The sequence below is a fragment of the Balaenoptera borealis genome (assembly GCF_965194805.1).
Source record: "Balaenoptera borealis genome assembly, chromosome: 14".
Lineage (NCBI taxonomy): Eukaryota > Metazoa > Chordata > Mammalia > Artiodactyla > Balaenopteridae > Balaenoptera > Balaenoptera borealis.
The window spans coordinates 55,341,748-55,359,913 of NC_138875.1; the positions used below are offsets into that span (position 1 = coordinate 55,341,748).

The 18,166-nt window shown below is 37.4% G+C and overlaps 1 protein-coding gene and 1 long non-coding RNA gene across 2 annotated transcripts in view; one reads left to right on the top strand and one right to left on the bottom strand.

The window, feature by feature from the left end:
- Positions 1-18,166, bottom strand: part of LOC309610552 (uncharacterized protein) — a 386,618-nt gene that overhangs the window by 165,159 nt on the left and 203,293 nt on the right. The window lies entirely within an intron of this gene.
- The window catches only part of LOC309610604, a 225,805-nt gene continuing 221,217 nt past the window's right edge, over positions 13,579-18,166 (top strand). The window contains exon 1 of the long non-coding RNA XR_014234077.1: positions 13,579-16,070. This is a non-coding gene — a long non-coding RNA (uncharacterized lncRNA). The remainder of the gene's footprint in view (positions 16,071-18,166) is intronic.

Here is an 18,166-nt window from a genome sequence, read left to right on the forward strand (position 1 = left end):
CCTATGATGTTCCCATGTGGAGAGCTCCACTTTTGGCATCCCACACTGGATGTGTTCTTCGATATGATGATTCACTTTCCATTTATGAAGAGATACTTTATCATTATTTAGAGCCCAAATCCACTGGCACACACATAGTCCAAAATTTTTAGCTCAATGAAAATTTAATCAAACTACAGGTTTAAAATAATGCATGCGGCTAACGAGATCACAGTGTGATAGTAGAAGTGTCTGCTGGTTGCAGGAGATACGGTATCCTGTCTAGACACAGCACATGCAAAAACACTCGTCTAAAAAAAGACTCACCTCGTTATGATGACAGATTCTGCCCTTTGTGATGCAAACAGTTGCCTGGTGTGGGTTAGAAAAGTTGCTCCTTCCTGAACAAACATTAACCAGTTTGTCACTTGTAAATGCCTGTTAACTGGCATTTCTCTTCACCATCCCGTCAGTTTTGTTTTGTCTTACCTCTCAGGCTGTCGGCTGCTGCAGCTGCACACAGTGACCTTGGCCCATCTCAGTTTGAGTGTGGGGCAACGCACGTAGATATGAACAACGCACCCCCAGCCCATTCCCAGAGTGCACAAAAGTGAAGAGCTGGAGAGCTTTATTTCAGGGAATGTGCCAGAGAGAACTTGACAACATAATCAAGAGAGAACTGATAGACAAGAAAAAGACCCAGTGTTGGCCTTGGACCAACAGGGCACTGAGTATGTTTTTCAAGTTTTTCCTAATTGCCTTTCCTTTTTCCTTATATCATCTGCCTTAACACATCCAGTCTCTCAAGAGCATTACCAAACATCTCTAAACTCTTTTTCTTAGTTTCTTCCCTTCTGGTCCTCTGTCCTCTTGCTCAGCCTGAACTGATGGCTCTCGGGGTCTACAGCCCCGCTGTCACCATGGGACTGTGCTTCATTATCCTCCTGAGCGAGATCAACTGGCTGCCATATGTTGTTCTTGATTTGCTCCTTATTTTGCTCTTATCCATCTTTAAATAACTTCTTAAGTACAATTTAGGATGTATGGAAGGTAAACTTTCTAAGTCTTTAACTACCTGAAAGTGTTGTTATCTTATTACAGACATACCTCGTTTTATTGTGCTTTGCTTCATTGTTCTTTGCAGATATTGAATTTTTTTTAACAAACTGAAGGTATGTGGCAACCTGCGTTGAGCAAGTCTGTCGGTGCCATTTTTTCAACAGCATTTGCTCACTTCATATCCCTGTGCCACATTTTGGTAATTCTCACAATATTTTAGACTTTTTCACTATTATTATATTTGTTGGGGATCTTTGATGTTACTACTATGACTCACTAAAGGCTCAGATGATGGTTAGCATTTTTTGCCAATAAAGTATTTTTTAATTAAGGTAGGTACATTGTTTTTTAAGACACCATGCTACTGCACACTCCATAAACTACTATAGTGTAAACATAAATTTGATATGCACTGGGAACCAAAAAATTTGTGTGACTTCACTTTATTGCAATATTCACTTTATTGTGGTGCTCTGGAATGGAACCTGCGGTATCTCTAAGGTACAGGTCTGCCTATACAGAGCTTGATTTAAAATTTGACTGGGCATAGAATTCTACTTACCTCCTCCTTGCATAAGAATCACAAGCTGAGATGAAAAACTAACTTCAAACAATCCTAACAATTTCTAATCCCCTTTCCAAGACTGTATTAGAATGAGTTAGCTTCTGATTTACACAATGATACCATCACAGAAACTTATCATGGCACCTCCCTGGCACTAAAGAAATTCAAGAAATTGCTGAATTTCATTCTCACAATAATGTGTTGTGAGCAGAATTGTTGTTCACCCAAGTATCCGGCTTTATATGGTGTTTCCTAAAACAAGTATCAAACACTTAACATAACACTCACTATATATTAAAAAGTGTTCTAAAGGCTTTACAAATATTCACACATGGGATCCTCATAAGAAGCCTGTGAGAACGGTACTATTATTATCTTCATTGTAAAGATGAGAAGACTGAGACATAGAGGCATTAAACTATCCATAAAGAACACACAACTGGTAAGTGGTTGATTCAGGATTTCAGGATTTGCACCCAGGAAATCTTGTTCGGGAGATCATGAGCACTAAGCTATGTTGCCTCTCAAGAGCGAAACATGTCAGACTCCTTAAACATTCCCTTGCACAATTAGCATTTGAACATTACAGATGAATAAAGAGCCCTACAGGAAAATGTGTTGCTGTTTATACTCCCACCTCGCTCAAACTGTTCCTTCCTAAATTGTCTAAGTTCTTACCTACTTACCATTCGACACATTTGGAGCCTTCAGTAAGTGTTAAGCTGATGCTGTGCTGCTGACACTGCTATAATCATTGAAGAGTAATGAGGCCCTCAGAAGAAAATGAACCACTTATTTCATTAGTTAACTCAAAACATCTCTCCCTCTGTTTTACAGATAGATCAAATAAGTGTAAATGCTCAAAACTATAAAATTTCCAAAAATTCAAGATGCTGGGTGTCCTTTTCAATCATAATAGTGTATGGATTGATTAATATTTTATTCTGAACCTTCCCCCTTTTTACTGAATTTTCATTTTAAATAATGAAAGACAAACTTAACCGAGGGAATACTTTGAAGTATCACTTTTTAAATCTTCATGTCCACTTTCACTGTCATTCAATGCAGTTGCACCTTTTTTTTTAATTAAATTATTATTACAAATTTATTTTATTTATTTATTTTTAGCTGCATTGGGTCTTCATTGCTGTGCACGGGCTTTCTCTAGTTGCATCGAGCTGGGGCTACTCTTAATTGCAGCATGCGGGCTTCTCATTGCGGTGGCTTCTCTTGTTGCGGAGCACGGGCTGTAGGCGTGCAGGCTCCAGTAGTTGCAGCACGTGGGCTCAGTAGTCGTGGCTCACAGGCTCTAGAGTGCAGGCTCAGTAGTTGTGGCGCACGGGCTTAGATGCTCCGCGGCATGTGGGAGCTTCCCGGACCAGGGCTCAAACCTGTGTCCCCTGCCTTGGCAGGTGGATTCTTAACCACTGCGCCACGAGGGAAGCCCTGCAGTTGCACCTTTTATTTTTTGTCTGCTCCATCCCAGAGCCAATGCCTACCCTAGGCCCATGTGGTGGTGACTTTAGCCCATATGACCTAAGTTCTAATCCTACTTCTGACACTTAGTAGCCAGGAGACCTGACACTAATGTCCACCCTCTCTGAAACTCAGTTTCCTCATTTATAAAGGAGTAATAATAATTCCACCCTTGAGCTTCCCTGGTGGCACAGTGGTTAGGAATCCACTTGCCAATGCAGGGGGCACAGGTTTGAGCCCTGGTTGGGGAAGATCTCACATGCTGTGGAGCAAATAAGCCTGTGCACCACAACTACTGAGCCTGCACTTTAGAGCCCGCGAGCCACAACTACTGAAGCCCGGGTGCCTAGAGCCTGAGCTCTGCAACAAGAGAAGCCACTGCAATGAGAAGCCCACGCAAGGCAACAAAGAGTAGCCCCCGCTCGCCTCAACTAGAGAAAGCCCACCCCACGTGCAACAAGGAAGACCCAACGCAGCCAAAAATGAATAAATTCATTAAAAAAAAAAATTCCACTCTTGCATATTTGCTGTGAAAATAAGAAGCAACACACATTAAGAATTTGATCCGTAATATGTATCCAATAAATAGAACTTCTATCTCAGTAGTGTCTTAAGAAAAAGAAAGTGTAAGCTGTCTTTAAATGCAAATGGCCTAAGTGAAATTTTGCTATAAAGTACTTCTTCCAAAGTTTGAAAAAAATTAAGAGATGATTCCTGGAGTAACGGTTTTATTTTCCAAGCTACGAAAATGAGTTTAACTTTTCAAAAATGAGATTTGTTAAATTGCTCATTTGGGATAAAATCGAGCAAAGTGAAATATTAAGCAAATTTTAATGATTTCTTCCCAAAAGCGGATCTCTCATCATAGTTATTGACCATGTCTTTTTCTCCCCTTGTCCATACTAACAACCACATCTTAAAAAATTCCCTCAAACCCTTGCTAGTCAACTATACACATTCAGAATTCTCTTTTTAGAAAGACCTTCAGGGCTCCAGTCCTTCTATGAACAGTTAAACTATTCTGAAGGTCTCTGGGTGATTAGCTTTTTCCAAGTTGTTAATTAAGAAAATGTATAAGATATACCAAAAACTATTTAAGTACACTACTGTGAAAGATCTGATTTTTCTAAGTTTGGTCTTGCTTTCAAGTATCTTAAGAGAGAGAGTCTGAATTGTTATAAATGAGGTGTTCTGGGCTTTGAGATTCTTAACGCAATCAACATGAAGCTAATGGCACCTATAGGTCTGAATTCAAGACAGAAAAATGGTGTCTTCTCACATGGTAAAAACGATGCCCAGCAAATGAGTCTTTTTCCCCTACGCAGTCATACACTTGTGTCCCATGCTTTCTGCAGCATTACTGGTAAGCCACCATTCCCAGTTAGGTCAATGGGACCAAAGACTCATGAATTGAACGTATTCAAGTCTTCCTACCAATGAACCCTCCCTACTCCTGCGCACACACATAAATACATTCTGTAATTACTTTCACATGAAAGAAAGAAAATGTCTGATTTAATGCTAACATCGAAAAGGAATATTAGCAGACAGCATTCAGGTCTCAATACACATGTTATGAAAGGTAGTGATGCTAGAAGTGTCTGTTGCATGTCATCTTTTTTTCTGTGTGTGTGTGTGGTGGTAGTGTTGGTATTGTGGTGTTATAAGACAAATTTATAAACACTAATACTCTAAACTAGCCTTTATATATGTGTACATATAGCTGATTCACTTCATTGTACAGCAGAAACTAACACAACGTTGTAAAGCAATTATACTCCAATAAAAAAATAATAAAAAATAAAGTAGCCTTTAAAAATTGCCTGTATAAACTCCTTTAGTTTCACAACATATTGCCTAATTTAGAGTTTGCTTTAGATTTAGTTTTACTAAATACTCTCAATTGTAAAATTATCTAAATATAAACATATATGTGAGATACATAATATTGAATCATCAAAATATAAAACCTTTGACCAAATATTTCTTTTTGTAACAATTACACTAAGGGATTAATCCAAACTGAGCCCAAACAAATAAAAACACAATGTTCATCATCACATAAAATATAATATTGAAAACTCAGGTATATTTACTTATGCATATCATTTAAATTAGTCAAGGTAAACCTTTGATATGATGGAATATTATACAGCAATAAAAAATTTAAAATACTGTTTCCAAAAAATATTATTGATATAAGGAAATGTTAATAACAAGTAATATATATATATAACAATATTATAGTATGGTCCAAATTAAATATATATTTTATGTAAATGTGTATTTGTACATATCTACAGTATACAATATATATACTTATTTATGTATATAAATATATAAGTGCATAAATACATGTGATATTCCAAAAGGATATATACCAATGTCAGTAGTGTTACTTCTAGACAGTGCAATTAGAGAACATGTTTAATGTTCTTCTTTTTATGTCACTGTACATTCCATGAGCTGTACAATGAATCTGCAAATTTTTAATACAAAAATATTGTTTCATTTAAGAAAAAACCCTCAATTGGACATGGAAATCATAAATCCTCAGAAGCACTTGTGCCAGTGACTTTGGTAGTTATGATAAAGATAGCTACTTGCTTCCTGACCTCCTTTCTCTGTCTTTGCTAGCAGCAGAGTAGTAGAGGGTCCTGCCTGCTGCCTGGAATTAAGTTCTGCATCTCCTAGCTCCCCTTGTTGCTGGGCAGAGCCATGTGGCTAAGTCTACGCCAATGAAATGTGAGTAGAAACGCTGTATGCAGCCTCTTGGAAACCTCTTTAATGGAAGCCAATGGGTTGGGAGAAGCCTATTTTTGTCTTTCTGCATTTCCTCCTGCTCATGGCCCACAACAACATGACCTTGAAGATGGAGGCCGACTAAAATGACAGAGCTTAGCCCCAGAGGAAAGCTAGATCCCTATCGGCCATGAAGCCACTGTACCAGCCCTAGATTACTTTTATGAGAGAGAGAAATAAACCTGTATCTTGTTTTGGCTTTCTTATTTGGGGATTTTTCTCTTCTGTGCACCTGCTGTAAACTCACCCACCAACACTGGCCCATGGAGACATCAGCAATTACACCAAAGGGCAGTAGCAATAGCAAAAATTTCTTTAGCAAACATCAGAAAAATCGATGTCTTATTTGGCCATAAAGAACTAGAGCAGAAAAGAAAAAAAGCAGCAGGGCCCACATTGCAGCAAGACCTGGAGCTACTTGTAAGAAATTTGAAGGCAGCTGGCATTCCCACCTAGCAGGTAGCCATTATTAACTGGTAATATTCTTGCTACAGCTCACTAAACTTTTAAATGGCATGGTTCCATCCATCAGTTTATTCTTCCTGACAGACAAGTAAAAATCCCTAAGGATTCTTTTCCTTCAAACTTTCTGCATAACTGTAATATAAAATTAATAGTTTTTGTGACCTGATCATTTCTTGGCAGAGTTCAGTTTCCTTCTTGCAAGCTATACTATTTCATGTTTAATTACTGCTTTACAGTATTTTTAAATTACTAAAATTTTATTAAGCCCTAATGAAATTTCAGAACTGAAATCTATACTAGATTTAATTTTTAATTATTTAATTGTATGACTATTTCCTCTGGGACTTTGGGTTTCATTTGTCTGATAGTTTGAGTCTAAAGTTTTTAAAACACAATGCAACATTTTTAGTATCTTATTCCAAATGATAGTACAAGTCAGCATTTTCTCCTATTTCCATTCTATCAAACTTTGCCCCTCTGTCCCAAACTTACCATATTTATCAAGTTAAATAGCTGGGTTTCTGCCTCATTTTTCTAATATGCATTCTGGTTCACCCTCTGGGGATGAACCTATTTGTCAAATTCCTTTCTATAGGTGGTTAAATCTTGAAGGCTTGTCCTTTCCAGGAGCTGGACCTCTTCTTTACACCGCCTGTGACTGGATAGTGTTCCTGATAAAACTGGGACAGTCGCTCTGCCTGACCTTCCTCTATGCCACTCTTTGCTATGAGAGCCAGCTCAGCCAAAGCATGTGGTTACCACAGCCCTTTGGGTATTACATTGAAACCACTCACTGCCCACCCCTAGAGTTAGTTCCTCTGGTCACTGCTGAGATTCTAACTTTCCTTGCAGGCAAGCTCATGGAAGAAACAATCACCTACGATACCAATTTTTCCTTCACTGAGTTTGTGAATCAGTCACAGTAAGATAATTATGCTTTGGTAATAATACCGAAATCTTAATGGCTTAAACTTTTCAGGACTGCAGTCCTCCGTGTGTTGGCCCACATTTTTCAGTAAATGATTCTGCAATAACCAAGGCAGGGAGAGAAAGAGATGGGAGAATAATGAGGAGTGACACACCAGCACTTAAATGTTTCATTAACCAAAAGTAAATCATGGACACGTTTAACTCCAAGGGTCTGAGGACATTAATCCTCCAGTACACCCAGAATGAGAGGAGAACCAAATATTAGTGGATAGTACTAATGTTTACCACACTCTGATAGTTACAATATTTACATCACTAATTCCCATTATCATAATATCATCATCATAACATCCTTTATTAAAAACTACCATAACAAAAATAATAATAATTGCTAACATACTTACTGAGCATTACTGTGTGCCTTATGTATCAGACACTGTGATGAGCACTTTATGTAAATAGCTTACTTAATCCTCATAACAATCTTATGCACAAATAAAATGTTTTCAGGAGATGAAATTGAGGCTCGGAGAATGTTAGCAACTTGCCTAAGGTCACATAACTAGTAAGTGACAGATTCAGAATTTAACCCAGATCTGTATGGATCTAAAGAGTTTGCAATTAATATGATTAAATATTTATGGATACCAATCTGAAAGAAATTTTGTACCCACATTCAAAATCCTAGTAGTCATGCCTCTGGGTATGTAACTTCTAGGAGAGGTTGTCGGTGTACTACCTAAAGAAAGCCACACTGGGCCAATACAAATGAAGAGATTTAAGTTTATCAAAGATTGAGTGAGAGGATGAGGTGAGTTGTAACATGTGCATTTGAACAGCTGAACAAAGACTAATCCATGGTGACATAGAGGAGCCAGGCAGAGCACAGAGACCAAGCCAGAGAAAGGAGTCAACTATAATGTGTAGAAGGTAAGACCTGAGGTGCCCAAGGACAAGGTTTTGGTACATTTCAGCAGAAACAATAATAATTTCATGGTTTAGATACTTTCTATCCCAGACAAGGACATACTTGTGAGCATCAAGTACCAGTAGATCTAGAAATCAATTTTATAATGTGATCTATCATTGGGTATGGCTACCGGGCAGGGGCCTCAAGTAAAAGTGAATGTTAGGAAGGAAAACACCGTGCATGCGAGATATATGCATTATCATATTAAAAAGTAGAAAGGGCTTCAAGAAGGAAAGGTTTTAGAGCTCTCCACTGTCTTAGTTTGGGCTGCTATTAGAGAATACCACAGACTAGGGGGCTTAAACAGCAATTTACTTCTCACAGTTCTGGAGGCTGGAAGTCCAAGATCAGGGTGTCAGCATGCTCAGGATTCTTGGCGAAGACCCTCTTCCTGGTTTACAGGCAGCCGTCTTCTCATGGTATCCTCATACGGCAGAGAGAGAGACAGAGAGCTCTCTTCCTCTTCTTGTAAGACACTATTCCATCATGGGGGCTCTACACTCATGACCTGATTACCTCCCAAAGGCCCCACCTCCAAATACCATCATATTAGGGTTCAAACATATGAATTTTGTAGAGACCCAAACACTCAATCCACAGTCTCCACCCTGAAGAGTAATGAAGTATGAACACAAACTGCTAACACCAAAAGTAGCTTTAGGAGACAAGTGGCTGAATTAAGCTGCCCACCAGTGAAGAAATAACAGAGCATGAGATGTAGAAATTTAGCATGAGGTTGGGGTGTGGAGATCAGTCTATAGAGTGATGTTCTGTGTTACTCACTGAGGGGCTCATGAGATTAAGTCATGGTGGAACTCAGTCATGATGCAAAGATCACTATAATTCAAATGTTTGCTGATGTTTTAAAATTTTGACTCTTTGTACAAATTATTTTTTCAAAAGTGTTTGCATGTTAAAAGAACTGAGCTGTTGAGCTGTGTACAGTTGTTCTAGGTTTTGTCAAACTTGGTATTATCCATTCCCCTTGTCTGCAAAAGACCTGACTTTGATTTCTTTTTCAAAGCCGTAAGGTGAAAATTCCAGGTCAATAAGAGGAAGAAATAATCAAAAGTTTTCTCAGTCCCTTTTCTCCTACCAAATAAAATGTTAAGCAATATCCAGGCATTTGTTTGAACATGGTTATCTTTAATTGTACAAACCATGGCCAGAATTGTTCACTTGATACCTAGGAGTAGAATGACAGAGGAGTGTTCCCACACATACTTACACACAAGCCCACAGCTCAAAACTTTAGAGAGCACTAAGTGAATGTTCTGGGAGTATTCTGATCTTTTTTATTACTTTCTCTGTGTCAAAGTTTTGGGCCCATAGTAAAATCCAATTATAGGATTCACTTGTCTAAGAATCAAAGAGACAAATTCCACTCCTCTGATCAATCTACTTAGAGACACTGGATTCCCAAAAACTAATTAGAATAAGCAAGTAGAATTTCTAAACAGAAGGCCTTTGAGTAAAGAATATGCAGATGTTACTCTTTCTCCTTCAATGTAGATGTGCATTTTTGTATACTAGAAAAGGGCACATTGATCTTGTCATACTTTGCTTATGAAAACTGGTTAAAATCTATCGTAACCTTGGGTTCCTATAAGAGTAAAAAATTGCTACAGTGTGGTTCCGAAAGTGTCAAATCCATCTGAGGAATTTGCTAAAGATTTCCCACAACAGTAGTTAAGTATATTTTTTGGAAATGCCAGGAAGAGGTTCAAGCCAATGAACCATAATCATTGCCTGCTTCTTTATGCATCAGATAAAATGTCCCAGTGGTGCCAGAGGAATTTGTCATACTTGGACAACACTTACACCACATAAAATTAGCCAGAATCGTGAACATCTCTGTAGTTTTTTCTTTATGGTGCCAAATAAGCAGATAATTTACTTTTGTCTTAAACATTTCTATTGCTTGGGTAAGTATTTCATAGTATAAAAAGAAGTGACTGCAAAGTAATGAAATATATTTCTGTGCCAGGATAACACATGGAAGATCACAAAGAAATAAGGAAAAGTTTTGCTGCTGTTGTTGTTTCTGCTTAGTTTTCTCTTTCGATTGTAGGAAATAATCTGTTCTCAAATTTTAGTCCATTCTCATTCCTAATATCTTAGATTACTCATTTCCACCTTTGTAGCTGTTCTCAAACCTTCAACACTTCTTCCCCCATTCTCACTCTCACATGATATCTGGTTACCTCAGGCACTCAGAATATGAAAGCAAATCACAAAAGAACTTCCACAAGTTCACAGCATCACATCTTCCAGTGTCAGTGCCTCAACACTCTGCTTTCCCTCCTGTTTCTAGAGATAAATTCTCCATGCTCCAAGCAAAGGCCAGTCCCTTCACATGAGCACTAGATCCCAACCCTTTGGCCCTTTACTGGGAAAAGTCCTCAAGAGTTATCTAAACTCACAGCCTCCAACTTCTCTTCTCCCTTCTTTCTCTCTTGAACCCACTCCCCAGTCAAGCATTGGCCACCATTATTCCAATGAAACTGCACTTCTTGAGTCACCAATGACACCATGTTGAAAATCCAATGGTGAATTTCTACAGGACTTTCTTTCTTCTAAGACTATATAGAAAGGTAGGAAACCCTAATGTATGTGAAGAGACAATGGACAGCCAAATCAGATAGAGAAAGTCACAAGACAGCATTGCTCACACACACCAACAATAAGGAAAAGCTGGATAATCTATAAAATCATTAACTTTACTGCAGCCCATTAGAGAGCTGACATTGCAGGGCAAACGAGGTGAACTGAGTTCCAGAGTGAAGAGCCTCTGTGAAGACAGACGAGATTATGAAGTGGTGCACAAGAGGAGAGCTGCCATCATCAGAGCAGGCTAGAAGAAAAAGCTAAAATTATAGCAAATTCTTAAAGACTGAGTACAGGCTAGCATCACTCATATCCTCAGGCACAAGTTGAGACCACCCTCACTGCAAGCTCTTTTCCTCTGGCCTCCACTGATGCTCACAGGAAAAATTAGAGGCAGAGAGATCTCCTGGTGATGCACAGAAAAAACCCCACCTTCTTTCCTAGACCTTTCTTTCTTAGGTGCTAATAGCTTTAAATTGCTGGAGGAAGGGCAGAAAACTCTCCCACTCCAAGGGCCCATGCAAAGGTAAACTGCAATTAGTCAAGGAATGGAAACAAAAACTATCTGGCCCTTGTGGGGGAAAGAGGGTGGAAATCCCCCAGCTCATCACCCACCACCTGCCATGCACCTGGTCACAAGCAAAAGCAGTGGGGAAACAGAAAACTCTTTAGCCACCTGTCCCAAGCAAAGGTACATTGCTTCTGAGGGAAGAGTAGAAGCAAAGCACATTATTCCTAAGGAGGAGGCGGGAAATCTGCTTGGGCCCAGGTTCTTGCAGAGGTCTGCTCGAGCTCTTTCCTGCCTAAGACCAAGATCCACCCCCTCCAACACCATAGATACAAGCAGGGTGTCATTGTCATGGTGAGGAAGCACAGAAATACTGAGAAACTTTCACGTGTGAAGCAAAGGAGCACATAGCCTGCCTAAGGGTAATGCTGGAACAAGGGAATCAAAAGCATCTACTTGCTTCCATGACAAGCCTAATACTGAGCAGCGTGCAAATCAGGATACTGCTGGGCAAAGGGCAAGAGTGTGGAGAGTCCTCCTCTGCTTCTCAGGAATTTAAGAACTACTGAAACAATGGAGCTGAAAGAACACTGAGAAAATCCATCCAGCACCTTAGGCTGTTCTTCTCACACACCATATCCAGTAGCCAATCAAAATGTAGGAACACACAAAAAAGAAGAGAAAATGACCCATTGTCAAGACATAAGGTAGTCAACAGAAATGGACATAGAGATGACCTCTATGTTGGAACTGGAAGACAGAAACATTAAAATGGTGATGATAAATATGTCAAAGGATCTAGTGGAAAAGATGGACAATGTGCATGAACAGAGGGAAAAGACAGAAATTATTAAACAGAATCAAATTTAAAACTAAAAACACCCATCATAATAGAGATGAAGAATTTGTTGGATGGACTTATAAGTAGACTAGACACAGCAGAAGCAAGACTCAGTTAACTTAAACAGTAATACAAAATAAAAACCTGAAGTATTAAGTGAGAAAAAGAATGAAGAAAGCAGAATAGAATATACAACTGCCATGAGACTGTCAAATACTCTAACATATTATAATTTAAAACTCATAAACAGAAAAAAGAGAAAAGAGAGCAGCAGAAATAAGTGAAAGATAATAGCAGAGAAAATTAACTACAAATTTGGGATAAGCTTATCAAATGATGATAAGTTGGATAAATAATAATGTACACATGAGCAAGCACAAACACACTTTCCAAGACACATCATAATCAAACTGTTGAAAACAAAGAGAAAATCTTGAAAAGAGCCATGGGGTGAGGGACAACAGTACATGCAAGGAAACAAACACAAGTTTTAGAAAATACTTTTCTACAGAAATTATACAAGCTAAAAGAGAAATCACTGACACCTTAAAAGACTAAAAGAAGATTTTCAGTCTAGAATTCTACACCAAGCAAAAATATATTTCAAAAATGAAGGTTAAAAATAGATGTACAGACCAGCAAAAGCTTAGATCTGCAATAAAAGGTAGTTTAAAGGAATTTCTTCAGACAGGAGTATGACCTTAGATGGAAATTTGGATCTACACAAAGAAATAAAGAGCGCCAGAATAGTAAAAGTGGGAGTGAACAGAAAAGATTTATTTTTCTTTTTAAAAAAATCTCTTTATAAGGTAGTTGACAATTAAGAGCAAAAAAACCAAAAGTTCATTTCAGGATTAATAACATATGTGGAGGTAAAGTACATGACAATGATAATACAAAGGATAGAAGGAAGGAAATGGAAATATACAACTATAAGTCTCCCACACTAACTGTGAGGTAGTAGAATATTATTTGAAGGTAGACTATTAAAAGTTGAAGATGTATATCAAAACCTGAGAGCAACCATTAAATAAAATAAAAAGAAGGGGGGCTTCCCTGGTGGCGTAGTGGTTGAGAATCTGCCTGCCAATGCAGGGGATGCAGGTTCGAGCCCTGGTCTGGGAAGATCCCACATGCCGCGGAGCAACTAAGCCCGTGAGCCACAACTACTGAGCCTGCGTGTCTGGAGCCTGTGCTCCGCAACAAGAGAGGCCGCGATAGTGAGAAGCGCGCGCATCGCGATGAAGAGTGGCCCCCACTTGCCGCAACTAGAGAAAGCCCTCGCACAGAAACGAAGACCCAACACAGCCAAAAATAAGTAAATAAATAAATAAATAATAATAAATAAAAAATTAAAAAATTAAAAAATAAAAATAAAAAGAAGGGATGGCTAATAAGCTAGCAATGGAGGTAAATTGGAATCATAGAAATCCACAAATATAAAAGGAGAATTCAGTATTCCTCTTTCAGTAAGTGATAGAACAAATAGGAGAAACACTCAGTATGAATGTAGATCTGAGCAATATTATCATCTAACTTTACCTAACAATCTCCTAATCAACAGCAGAGTATACATTTTTTGCAAGTACACACACACCAATATAAACCATACTTTGAGCCATAAAACAAATTTCAGCAAATTTTAAAAATTTAAAGTTATACAAAGTAGGCTCATTGAAAACATGGAATTAAAAAACTTGAAATCAATAACAGAATAATACCTCAAAAATCCATAAATGTTTGGAAACATGCTTTTAACTAACCCATGGATCTAAGAAAACAATCACAAGGAAAATATAAAATGTTTTGAAAGAATTTTAAATGATAATATAGCATATCAAGATATGATGACTCGAACTAAGCTAGTGCTTAGAAAGAAATGTTCATATTATATATAAAAAAAAGGTCTTAAATCAATGATCTAAGCTTCCTAAGAAACTGTAAAAAGAAGAGCAATCTAAACCTAAAGCAAGAAGAATAAATAAAAATAAATCAGAAGTCACTTAAATAGAAAATAGAGGACTCCAGAGAAAAATCAAAGAAAATAAAAGCTGATTCTTTGATATAAATATAATTGATAAATCTATAGTGAGACTGTTCAAGTTAAACAAAGGACACAAATTACCAATATATGTAGTGGAAAAATGAATAACACTACAGATAAAACAGATATTACAAGAATAATAAGGAATTTTACAAATAATATTCCATGCCAATAAATTTTATAAATTAGATTAAATGGACTAATTCACTGAAATATGCAAACTACCAAAACTTGAACAAAAAACAGATTACCTTGATATTCCTATATGTGTTAAAAAATTTATTTCATAGTTTAAATCTTTCCACAAAGAAAACACTAAGATGGCTTTGCTGGTGAATTCTAATAGACAGTTAAAGATGACATGACAAAATATTAATTCTACATGTATAGTTTCAAAAAAAAGAAGAGGACAAAATACTTCCCAACTTATCTACTGAGGTAAGCAATAACCTGACACCAAACCCAAACAAATACATTGCTAATGAACAAATGAAAGAAAGAAAGGGAGGGAGGAAGGGAGGAAGGAAGGAAGGAAGGAAAGAAGGACGGAAGGAAGGAAAGGAGAAAGAAAGAAAGAGGAAAGAAAGGAGGGAGGAAGGAAAGAAGGGAAAGAAAGAAAGAAAGAAAAATCTACAGATCATCTGTCATGAAAATAGATGCAAACATCTCAACTAATTACCTCATATAATCCAACAATATACAAAAAGTATAATACATAGTCACCAGGTAATTTTATCCTAAGATGCAAGGTTCAACATTAAAAAATCAATCAATGTGGTACACCATGTCAACAGAATAAAAAATTAAAAACTATATGATCGTCTCAGTAGATGCAGAAAAAGCTTTTGAAAAAATACAACACTTATTCATGATAAAATCTCTTAGCAAGCTAGAAATAAAAGAGAACTGCCTCCACCTGATAAGGACATCTTTGAATAAACTACAGCTAACATAATACTTAATGATATAAATCTGAATACTCCCACCTTGTACAAAGTTAGGCATAAGACAAGGATATCTGACAAAGATATTCTGTTCCAACCATTTCTATTCAACATAGGACTGGAGGTCCTAGTCAGTGCAATTAGGAAAGAAAGAGGAATTTAAAGGCATACAAATTGGAAAGAACAAAACAAAATCAGCTTTTTCACAGACTATAATATTGTCTACTTAGAAAATCTCAAAGTTAACAAAAAATAACATATATAGCAACAAATAATTGGAAGTTGAAAAAGTACACTATTCATAATAGCTTCAAAAACATGAAATAATTAGGTATAAATCTGACAAAATATGTGTAAGATCTGTATTCTGAAAACTAGAAAACACTGACGTAAGAAATAAAAATAGATCTAAATAAATGGTGAAATATACCATGTTCATGGTGTGATATACTCAATAAAATTAGATGTCAGTTCTCTCCTAACTTATCTAGAGATAAAATACAATTCTAATCCAAATCTGAGCAGATTTCTAGAAGAAAATTAAAAGCTAATTGTATTACATATTATGAAAGAGAGAAATGCAAATCAAAACTACAATGAGGTATCACCTCACACCAGTTAGAATGGGCATCATCAGAAAATCTACAAACAACAAATGCTGGAGAGGGTGTGGAGAAAAGGGAACCCTCTTGCACTGTTGGTGGGAATGTAAATTGATACAGCCACTATGGAGAACAATATGGAGGTTCCTTAAAAAACTAAAAATAGAATTACCATATGATCCAGCAATCCCACTACTGGGCATATACCCAAAGAAAACTGTAATTCAAAAAGACACATGCACCCCAATGTTCATTGCAGCACTATTTACAATAGCTAGGTCATGGAAGCAACCTAAATGCCCATCGACAGACAAATGGATAAAGAAGTTGTGGCACATATATACAATGGAATATTACTCAGCCATAAAAAGGAACAAAATTGAGTCATTTGTTGAGACGTGGATGGATCTAGAGACTGTCATACAGAGTGAAGTAAGTCAGAAAGAGAAAAACAAATATCATATATTAACGCATGTATGTGGAACCTAGAAAAATGGTACAGATGAACCGGTTTGCAGGGCAGAAGTTGAGACACAGATGTAGAGAACAAACGTATGGACACCAAGGGGGGAAAACCACGGTGGGGTGGGGATGGTGGTGTGCTGAATTGGGCGATTGGGATTTGCACGTATACACTGATGTGTATAAAATTGATGACTGATTAAAAAAAAAAAAGATAAAAGATAAATAAATAAATAAATAAAAGAGAGTGAGTAAAACTTACCTCTTCATGCTATCTTCTTGAAAAATAAATAAATAAATAAATAAATAAATTCATTGTGATTCTCTCTTGCCCACTCCCCAGCTGGTTTGCTTCTTCCTTACTTTGAGCTCAGATGCTAAAAACATACTGAACCTGCACATGCACACACAAACCTACACATACATACACACACACACATAGTTCCCAAAATGACTCAATACAAACGCAGGGGGTAGCTTTCAAGTCAAAGATTTTGGGCTCTAGATATCAGGTAAGTTTTCATTGTGACAAATAATAAAGGACATAATTTATCGTGCTAAAATAGAAATAATCTGTCCTATAAGTTGATATAGGCTCATCTGTTTACTTGATTAAACAATATTTTTCTATATTCTCTATTCCTGATGACTTCCAGAAAGACTTGAGGGACTAACCTATCTGCACTAGGGAATTTTCACAGCAGTAAAGCTCCAACTACTATAACTTGTAAGGGCACTATAATATGAACAATAACAGTAATAGTCTGTACCATGAAGATTTTGACCTGGGTTAAGATGTAATTACACTGTTTAGCTTTTTCGTATATTCTCTGCATATTTTAAAAATTTATTTATTTATTATTTATTTATTTATTTATTTTTAGCTGCGTTGGGTCTTCGTTGCTGCGCACCGGCTTTCTCTAGTTGCGGCGAGCGGGGGCTACTCTCCATTTCAGTGCACGGCTTTCTCATTGTGGTGGCTTCTCTTGTTGTGGAGCACTGGACCTAAGCTCGCGGGCTTCAGTAGTTGTGGCACGTGGGCTCAGTAGTTGTGGCTTGTGGGCTCTAGAGCACAGGTTCAGTATTTGTGGCACACGGGCTTAGTTGCTCTGCGACATATGTGATCTTCCCAGACCAGGGCTCGAACCTGTGTCCCCTGCATTGGCAGGCAGATTCTTAACCACTGAGCCACCAGGGAAGTCCATAGCAAGGACTTTAAAAGGAATCAAAAATATAATCCAAATGTAGACATCTACTGAGTTGACCTCTATCATTGATAAGGGGTTAATATCCAAATATATCCAAAATATATAAAGCACTCATACAACTCAATAACAAAATTCAAACAATCTGATTTAAAATGGGCAGAGGAATGAAATAGATTTTTTCCGAAGAAGACATGCAAATGGCCAACCGGCACACAAAAAGGTGCTTAATGTCACTAACCATCAGGGAAATGAAATGAAAAAACCACAATGAGATATCACCTCACACCTGTCAGAATGGTTGCATCAAAAAGACAAGAGACAACAAGAGTTGGTGAGGATGTGGAGGAAAGAGAACCCTTGGGCACTGCTGGTGGGAATGTACACTGATGCAGGCACCATGGAAAACATTATAGGTCCCTTAAAAAATTAAAAATAGAACTGTCTTTTCCTTTACTTCTCTAAGAGCAGAAACCGGACCAAAATCCTGTATCTCTTCTATGCATTTATGGAGTATGGGTCTTGATTATTAACATCCTAGATTAGCTGAATTACCTTAGATATAATGTATAATTTAAAATTAAAAATAAATTTAAAAGAAGATAAAGTGGAAAAAAATAGTCATTCTCTCTAACTTTAGAGGGGAAAACATCTCTCAAACAAATGAAGGCAAATATTGTATTCACGGTCTCTCATCCTCTGGGCCC